Source organism: Silene latifolia, chromosome Y (assembly GCF_048544455.1).
Source record: "Silene latifolia isolate original U9 population chromosome Y, ASM4854445v1, whole genome shotgun sequence".
Taxonomy (NCBI): Eukaryota; Viridiplantae; Streptophyta; class Magnoliopsida; order Caryophyllales; family Caryophyllaceae; genus Silene; species Silene latifolia.
In genome coordinates, this window is record NC_133538.1 from 329,207,583 (window position 1) to 329,218,032 (window position 10,450).

The window sequence follows — 10,450 nt, forward strand, 5'->3', positions numbered from 1 at the left end:
CAGGACGCTCGGATTCTTGAAGACGGGCGGATTCTCAGTAATCCGCTCGGATTTTGGTCCTTTGTACCCGGATTCATTCCATTCGCGCACAATGCATTTCCCTTTACCATTCTTCCATTCTTCTTCATTTCTTGTATTCTTCGTTGTGGGGGCATTACTAAGGCATGGATAGCCTAGGCAATTGCCATCCCCACACTAAGGTAAAGCACTACACATCAATTGAAATTGTTAGACCCTCCCTCACTTCTCTCTTACATGATAATTATTTTGATCAAAGTAAATAAAAATCCAAAAATGACAAAAATGCAATACAAGAATTGAAATGTAAGTTAGGGAGTTAGAAATATTTACAAGTGGTGGTTTAGGGAGGACTCCACCAAACTCTCATTCTTGATGAGATGTCAAGGGGGCATGTTCAAGGTGTTGTTGATGTTGCTCAACACCTTGAAAAAGTAATCAAAAGCTTGTTCATTGTTATGGTAGAGGTCCTCAATAGACCGTGGCCCTTGTTGTTGATCATGATCGATGGCATGCCCAATGTAGGGATTAAAGATCCCTTCAAATTCGTCGTCCCAAAGACCACAAACTTCATTGAGTTGTTCATTGAAAATCTCTTGCTTAGATGGAGACAACTCTCCTAATTTCTTGTCTTGGCCAATGAGGCCATCCTCTTCTTCCTTGGTTGATTTTGATGAGCTTTGCAAGCTCTCCTTGTCACAATTCACTTGCTCTTTGAATGGAGCATCTTCAATTTTCTTCCTCCATTGGAGTTCCGATTTCTTCCTTTCATCTTTTCGGCTATAATGATCAATCATGAAATATGGCTCATGCAAACGAGGAGCTCTCATGGTCTTGTCAAGATTAAAAGTTATGCTTTCATCTCCCACTTCTAGAGTGAGCTCTCCATGTTTCACATCAATCACCGCACCCGCGGTGTGTAGGAAAGGTCTTCCTAAGATGATTGGAATGTTGGAATCTTCCTCCATATCAACAATGACAAAGTCAACCGGGATGAAAAACTTCCCAATTCGCACGGGGACATCTTCCCATATCCCTAATGGTGTCTTCGTCGATCTATCGGCCATTTGAAGTGTGATATTGGTGCATTTAAGCTCTCCCATTCCCAACCTTTTACTTACCGAGTACGGCATGACACTCACACTAGCCCCTAGATCACATAAGGCTTTGTTGATCGTCGTGTCGCCAATGGTACACGGTATTGAGAAGCTTCCCGGATCCTTTAACTTTGGAGGTGAACTCCCTTGAAGTATTGCACTACTCACCTTAGTAAAGGCGATAGTCTCAAGTTTCCGGATCGACTTCTTCTTTGTGAGGATATCTTTCATGTACTTTGCATAGGCCGGAACGTGATTGATTAATTCCGTGAAAGGAATTGAGACTTCTAAATTCTTCACAATTTCCATGAACTTTCCAAGTTGATCATCAAATTTGGGCTTGGCTTGACGACTTGGAAAAGGAAGTCTAATCACAATGGGCTCCTTTTCTTTGGCCTTGTCTTCATTTTTCTTTGAACTTTCTTCTTTTGATGATTCCCCTTCTTTGGGGCTTTGCACAATTTCTTCCTTTTCACTAGCTTTCACAACTTCATCCTCAACTTGCTTCTTCGGTGCTTCATATCTTGTACCACTTCTCAAGTGAATGGCACTAACCGTTTCATGTCTAGGGGGATTACTTTGAGGTGGTAATTGCCCCTTTTGTCTTTGTGAGCTTGAAGATGCTAGTTGAGTCAATTGTGTTTCCAACATCTTGGTGTGAGCTAGAATGTTGTTGATGGTGGTGTCTTTTGCTTGGCTATCTTTTTGCATTTGGGTGAAAAATTCTTGTTGATTCTTTTGCATTTGGAGGACCGCTTTTTGGACATCAAAACCTTGGTCATTTTGGTGATTGTATGGATTTTGATTTTGGTAACCTTGGTTTTGATTGTAAAAGGGTCTTTGATTTTGATTTCTCATGGGTGGTGGAGTGTATGTTGTTTGAGGGTTTTTGTATGAGAGATTTGGATGGAACTTGGTGTTTTCATTGTAAAAATTTGAATAAGGGGTACCACTTTTGTAAGCTTGGAAAGCATTAACTTGTTCGGTTGTTCCCCTACACTCACTTGAGTCATGACCCAAAGTTCCACAATTCTCACATATCCCGCTTGGGATTGATGAGGATGCCGTCATGGCATTGACATGATGCTTTGATGTTTTTGAGTTTTCCTCAAGTCTAGCCATAGCTTGTTCAAACTTCAAGTTGATTGTGTCAATGTGAGCACTAAGTTGAGCACCTAATTGAGTAACGGAGTCCACTTCATACTTTCCTCCTCTAGTAGCCTTGCGAGGTCTACTATATTGTGAATTATGGACTGCCATTTCCTCAATCTTGTTCCATGTTTGATTGTCATCAACTTCGGTGAACATTCCATTTGATCCCATATTGAGAATGTTCCTTGAATCTTCATATAAACCATTCCAAAATTGTTGCACTAAAAACCATTCGCTAAGTCCATGGTGAGGACATGAGCGACAAATACCTTTGAACCGCTCCCAAGCTTCATACAAAGATTCTTCATCCCTTTGCTTAAAACCCGTAATTTGAGCTCTTAGCATGTTAGTCTTTTCCGGTGGGTAGAATTTTTTGTAGAAAGCTAGAGCTAACTTCTTCCAAGAATCTATTCCAAGGGTGGCCTTATCAAGGCCCTTCAACCATTGCTTTGCGGTGCCGATTAACGAAAAAGGAAATAAGACCCATCTTATTTGGTCTTGAGTCACGCCCGTTTGAGAGATAGCTTCACAATAATCGCAAAAGGTTTCCATATGAGAATGAGGGTCCTCACTAGGCATTCCCCCGAATTGGCTCCTCTCAACTAGTTGGATGAAGGCGGACTTGGCAATAAAATTACCGGTGAGATGTTGCGGTGTAGGAGTACCATTTGGTAGATCCTCCTCGGTGGGTATAGAGTGTGACGAGAATTTAGGCATTGTAGGTGGATTTTGTGTGGTATTGTTTAATGGGTTTTCTTCTCCTTCTATTGCGATAGGATTGACAAACTCACTAGTGGGTTGAACAACTTCACCAACACCTCTCAAATTCCTCCTAACAAGTCTCCTATTATTCGTCAAGGTTCTTTCGATTTCACGGTCAAAAGGTAACAAATCTCATTGTAACCTTCTAGACATGCAAAATATCAAACAACTCAAAAACAATTAGAACAAACCTTGAGGAGTTTTACTTCCCCAAGGTGAAAAAGACACAACTAATAACAATAAAAGAAAACTTAAATCAATTAAACACCGTCCCCGGCAACGGCGCCATTTTTGATCGAGGCCATTTCGTGTTCACAATTAAGCATATGTGGTCGTTGGTCAATGGTCGATACAAAACACAATTTATACTTCACAAACAACTCTACAATTAGTAAAGAGGCAAGTAAAGGTCGGATCCCAAGGGACGGGTATTGAAATGACAATTCTATTGTAACTAGTAGTGTCTAGGGGTGTCACAAATTGAGTTGGTGTAGAAGGTCACTAAACTAAAAATAGCAATGAAAATAAACTAGCAAGATGAATAAAATAAGGGGTGTAAACAATTGATTAAAAGCACTAGGGTGTCATGGGTTCATAGGGGAATCATGGGATATGATCATACAAACATGTTCTCAAATTATAAGCAAGCAATTATTGTTGTGATGGATTGAGTTGGGTTATATCTTACAATCCTAGGAAAGTTTGAGTCCCGGAGCCGAATCGATTAGATTGTACAACACCTACAAGTCGACTTAGTCTTCCCTACTCAACACATGCATGGTCTAACAAGACTCGAGTTGGGTTATGTCTTAGAAGTCAAGTTGAAAGGATAGAAGATGATAGTAAATGCAAGGATTCATAGGCTTAGCATTTTATCAAATATAACATGTGCATGTATTAAGATCAAAACAAGCAAGCAAATAAGATATGAAAGCATATTAATTTAAGCATGAATCATTCCCCATGTTGGTTTCCCCTAATCACCCATTAAACCCTAGCTAGGAGACTACTCACTCATTATCATATTGATCATGCTAGAAAGGTTGTCAATCATACTAACATAATGAAACATGATGAATAAATGAAAGTAATTAACAATAATTAAAAAGGGATTAAGAGATTATACCTACTAATGATTCCAATAATAAAGCAAGAATAATAGAAGTACTTGAATCCTAGATTGAGAGGTTGTCAATCTCCCAATAATAACCCAAATAATCTTCAATTACCCAAAATAAAGGATGAACAAGAGAGAGATTAAAGAACTAAAACTTGGATTAAAACTTGATTAATACTTGATTACAATATTAAAGAGAGATTTGATTGATATTAACTACACTAATTATTGATAAGAAGAACATGCTCCTCTAATTAGACTAATGGGGTATTTATAGTGAAAATTAGGGAGGATGCATTAGGGTTAACTAAGGGCTAAATTAGTAATTACACTTTTTAAGTTGAGCAAGGAGAATCCGGTATTTTCTGAGAGAAGGACTTCTCTTTTCGTAGCTTGAAGAATGAAAATCGTGCTGTACTGAAATCCGTGCGGATTGGAGTCGGGATGGCCGGATCTGGGCTGAGGAATCCGAGCGGATTCTTGGGCAAGACGCTCGGATTTGTGAGGGGGAATCCGAGCGGATTCCAAGGTGGGACGCTCGGATTGGGCTGGACGGACGGACGGATTTGGTACAATCCGTTCGGATTGTAGTTCAGCGTCAATTCTTCTTCTTTTCTTCCCTTTTCTTCATAAATTCCTTGGGGATTTTCTCGGGGACGCAAGGATCCTTTCTCAACATTGCTCTTCTACTATGATATGTACAAAGGCCTTCTAGTCTTGTCTCTTCTTGATGCTTGGTCATTGAATACAATCAATTTAGCCTCGTTTTGCCATGAAAATGCAAGATTCTTACTCCTTTCCTACCAAGGGATCAAAATCTCAAAGAATATGCAAAACAAAGAACTAAAGATAAGAAATGACCCAAATAGGCACTAAAAAGCATGGAAACAATGGTAATTCGGGGGCTAAATATGCGCCAATTATGGTTACATCACTTGTAAATATTTTAAACAAGTTTAACATTTATATAGTGACCTCTACCCAACTATAATAAATGATTCTGAGACCCAAAATTCATATTAACTTGGATGTGAGCCAACGGGCCCTCTACATCTTTACTAATATAACTTGGTAGGTTAACCCTCTTAACCGATTCTACAATTAGAACTCTCGGTCGATGATTTGACATTAAATTCATCTTTAGCCCGAACCGTTTTCGGCTACGGTCACAAAATACCTTTGTTGAGATCAACCAAACTTTTGAAGTGTAATAACTACTTATTACCCCACAAAACCAACGTCAATAGAAGCACCCTGAAGAATCGTATTGTACCCCTTATGAAATTGAGATTCATGGGCTCTTACTATTTGGTAATGCTAAGTATCAATCTTTTAAAGTAAAGGTCTTGTCAATTTATTATCTATCAATTTTAAGTGAACTAAAAGTCGAATTCTCGATAATTATAAATGACACGGTGGAAGACTCGATTTGAAATGCATGTGTTGTTAGGTTCATATACCTATTTACTAGACTTTTCTAATGGTGAACTAATTAACATATTAATATGAGTTCTTTAGATCTAGTGCATGCATAACTAATTAAGAGATGAAATAAGAAAAACAATGTTCCTTACATTGTTATATGGCTCGAAATAAGGGTACAAATAAGGTCACCTTCCTTATTTGTTCTAGAGCTTAAATGTAATGGATGATCCTCCAAAATCCGGAATGTTGAGATCCTCCTTTGATTGCACCCAAAACAAGTCCCTTATAATAATATACTAATTAACTAGATTAGTGTATTATTAAACCTTAAATATATACTGGTATTATATCTATTACTACACTAGTAATCTAATGTATATGATAATATTAGATGAACAATTTAATGTATTCTAAAACTAATTTTTAGAGAGAAGTGGGAGAGAAGAGATAAGTATGAATGCCAAGAATAGGAATGAAAAAATGACAACAAAATTCTCATCATAAAAGGAGGAGTGGTCGGGTGGAGTGAAGGGAGTGAGGCCAATGCATGGCCTTTGCTTTTCCTTTTGTTCTTCACAAGAAATAGTAGGTGCAAGACTAGTTAGAGTAGGTATAATTATGTTCATTTTATCACATAAAATAAATCATCCACACTCCTTCCACCCTCCATTTTTTCGGTCCATATGTAAAATGGACTTCCATTTTATTTTGTCAATTTGTCACTTGTCACACAATATGTCACATGTAGCATGTAACATGTTATTAATTAATTTAATGCATATTTATCAAATAAATATCACTTTATATATTAGTTAAATTACATATAACAAATTGTCTAGTGATTCTTGATCACATAAATAAAATGGGTCATATAATTATAATTCACAACATATTGTAATTATAACTAACCATTCATTCTTATCTTAATTGTTTCATAAACAATAATCAATTTTAGTAATAAATCTTATAATTACTAAAATAAATCTTATTTAATCAAATTACAATAAGATATAAATATTCTCACTCACAAATGAATTGTTCAAATTTAAGGAATTGATTAACTTGTATCGACATACAATTAATCAACTTGTCTATTAAAGGAATTGTCCTATAGGTGTGACCTTAAGGGATCAACTGATCATCACCGTCAAACGACAGTAATGTTAAACTCTAGTTAGCCAATCATTACTGATTAATGTTGATCAGTTGACTATATTAAAGAATCATCCCTTACGCATTCTTAATATGAGATTTAAACATGTGATCGCACTATTGTTGAGGATACATACTCCAACAGTTTGGCCGTGGGTTTGTTAAAATTTCTTACTTTTGTTAATTTGTGTTCTTCAAATTTAGTTCATGTAACAAGAAAGTTTCAAGCTTTTTATGTTAATCCATGACTTTTATTGAATTGATCAATAAAAATTATGAGTATTTGCGGTTAGTAGTAAAAATGGCAGAGACTTTGTTGAAAAGTAATTTTGCGAGGCTTTTTTGGTTGTGGTTCGGTGCTATAAAAAATGGTCCACAAAGGTAACAAATCTGGTAGTTTGATGCCGATGGTACACCACGACTCCAGATATGTGGTGGGCGACGGAGATTCTAATTTCAAAGGCTGATTCGACTTAGGTATTGATAGATTTATGAGGAATTTATGGTAATAGAGAACATGCAAGTTTTAACTTAGCGGTGTTTCAATGGCGGATGTTAATTTGGGGAAGATGAAGAAGTGGAAAGGTGGGTTCCGGATGAAGAAGATGGAGGGTATTATTTTTTCTTATTTTTATCAATTTCTTTTTAAATACTGGATGCCACGTCATCATTTATCTGTCATAACAGGTTGTAAAACTCTCTAGTTTATTACGAGAAGCATGGGTTAATTGTGCAGTTCATTATGAGATTAAATGAAGTTGGGATTATTTTGAGAAGACCACCAATAGTTTGGATTATTCATGTCAAATAACCCTTTAGAATAACACCACAAGAGATTGCATAACATAATTTAAAATTTAAAAGAGTAATTTAACGATCAATAATGAAGATACTTGTTTAACTAGAATGAGAATATAAATATGTATGTCAACCGAATCTCTACATATTTTCAAAAAGTGGGAATGAAATATTTTTCAAGAAGTTAGAAGTGTTTAAGTAGGTTCTAGTTTGATTGAATTCGAAATGAGAGGTGACAATGTTTAATTTGTGTTGTGAACAAATTATGAAGTAACAATTCAATAATTTTGACTTAAAAAAACCAAAATATTTCGTAATATAACAAGGGACTTGCTAAATCCAACACAACAAATTACTAAATCCAACATATTTTTTCCGACTTGGTTAACTTGTATCATCATACCATTAATCAATTTGTCTATTAAGGGAATTGTCCTTTAGGTGTGACCTTAAGGGATCAACTGATCACCACCTTCAAACGACAGTAATGTCAAACTCTAGTTTGCCAATCATTACCGATTAATGATGATCAGTTGACTATATAAATGAATCATACCTTACGTATTCTTAATTTGAGATTTAAACATCTGATTGCACTATTGTTGAGGACACATACTCCAATAATCTCCCACTTGTCTGAGACAAGTGTGCGTCACCAATTCTCTTGTCCTATTAAAATCTCCCACCCAATGCAAGGTGTCTCGCAGGTCGTACTTGCATTTGATCATATCTTGAGTGGTTTCCTCGATCAGGAGAGTAACTGTCTGACCATAATTATCTACCGTAGATACCTTCCGAGCGTGGCCACGCATTTACAGTTCACTACTCCTCGAGTGGCCCTGAGATTTCAAACAACCCTGACAAGCAGTGGACAATTCCTATTGCACTATTCCCTTCGTATAGCCACAGTTCTTCTAGACCCAAAATATACTCATTTGACCTCAGTTACAACAGTCGTAGAGCATAAATCAAAGCCATTCAGAAATTTGTTCCAACATGGGCGAATAGTCTCTAGTCAAAAGAATTGACTCATAAGAATACTATAGTAGCTCTTGCCACGACCAGACTTTATGAATTACCAGAACTCTATAAGCGGTCACTGCCCGACAGAGTGTCCCATACAGTCCGTCTATGTGATCGACTAGTCATCCCATATGACTCTATGGCACTTGAACTTGCCATCAATCGCATCACACTCTAGTCACTTTGAGAAGTCACCTTCTATAAGTAACTAGGGGCAAATACTATGTCAATCCAGTTCACTTCAATGGGATTCAACTTGTCTCAACAACCCATTTGGATATAACTGTGACACCCTCATTTATTGCGGAAAAGTAAACACGTAATTCTAGAATAAAACTGCATGGATATGTTTGTAATAGGTTCAATTGGGTGAAAACCTGTAATTTTTAAAACCTGAACCTGTTATAAAGATATCCAAATTGGAAGGTGTCAAACATACAAGGTCTAACTAGAAGTTTCATAACATAACCATCGCTAAAGTCGCGAATAGCAAATTATACAACCAATGTAAAGAGGGAGACATATGTCCCTAAAATGTATGTGACATAAAAAGTGTTTAAGGGTCACAATAAAATAAAGCCAATCTAGGTCCCAAGGTTACTTTGCTCGCTAGCTCGTCCATGTACTCCATATATGCATCACCTACCTGTCAATCGCATTTTATACAAATACGAAAGCCACAGTCAGTGGGGAGTAACTCCGAGTTCTCCCAGCCACGAAATGTCATAATTAATATAACATGTAAACATAAGAATATGAATACGAATCACACAATGCCTTAGCATATAGATGCTAGACAATCGTGCTTATCATGTGAACAACAATATAACAACACATAGTCCTAGCATGTGAATACTAGACCGACTCATACTACACTATCATGTGAATCACATAACATCCAGGAATCCAAACTCTATCAACCATAGCCGGCTTCCATCTCACCTTCTATGATTCATAGAATCATCAAACAAGAAAGGACAATATATCAAAGACAGGCATAAGTTCTTAGCACGGTCAATAGTCACTTTGTAACTCGAGTCTATACCACGAGGTAGGGATGGTAATCGAACCGGTATCCTGGCTCAGAGGTTCTATAAAAACATGGCCAAGACACAACACAACCCTAGTCTTAAATCTGCGCAGACCTAGACATGCGGATACACACCACCGCACCCAAGACCCACAATTTTATAAAACTATGTGAGTACCCTAAGGAGTCCACCAAAGGATTGGCTAGTACTTAGGCTGACCACTTACTCTCAAAATAAGTAACGAGGTCATGCCCCAACTTGGATATAAACCCACCAAGTCAGGAACACAAAGGCTATTGAGCAGTGAACATACACTCGTCAAAGACTATAAAGACCTATCTATGATGAAGACCGAAATACTCACCTAGGACCTAGTCCTAGCTTGAATACTTTAGCCCGCACCACACAAGACAAGTAGGACACCCAATTAACCATAAAAGGGGCAAAGAGTCCAAACTTGTACACACAAAAGATCATACACACCCTAGTATATGAAAGGCTACGCAAGAGCATATTCAGCTGACAATCCAACAATATCTCCAATATCAATAATAACCCAAATTCCAGCTAACCGTTAATCTCATAATTCATGAGAACAAGCTAAAATGGCAACAAGACAAGAAGACTGAAGTATAAGGCAACCAATTCATCCAACAACCAACATGTGAAATGATAATTACAAATATCAAGGCATAACATGAAACCTCCAATAACAACCAATCTCACCTCAAAGACAAACCCTCGACCCGAGTCCCGCGACGGGTCATCGGTCAAATCGGGGCTGACTGGTTTAAACCTAGTTTGACCAAACTCGTTCGGTCAATCAATCTGCCCACTCGAGTCTTGGCCTACTTTGGCCCAAATCACAAATTTTA

General features: G+C 37.3%; 1 non-coding gene across 1 annotated transcript; it reads left to right on the forward strand.

Annotated features, from left to right (window-relative positions):
• The first annotated feature begins 2,505 nt into the window (after positions 1 to 2,505).
• LOC141636990 (small nucleolar RNA R71) lies at positions 2,506 to 2,612 on the forward strand. Its single transcript, XR_012541555.1, has one exon. It is a non-coding gene; the product is annotated as a small nucleolar RNA R71 (small nucleolar RNA).
• Positions 2,613 to 10,450: the final 7,838 nt, after the last annotated feature.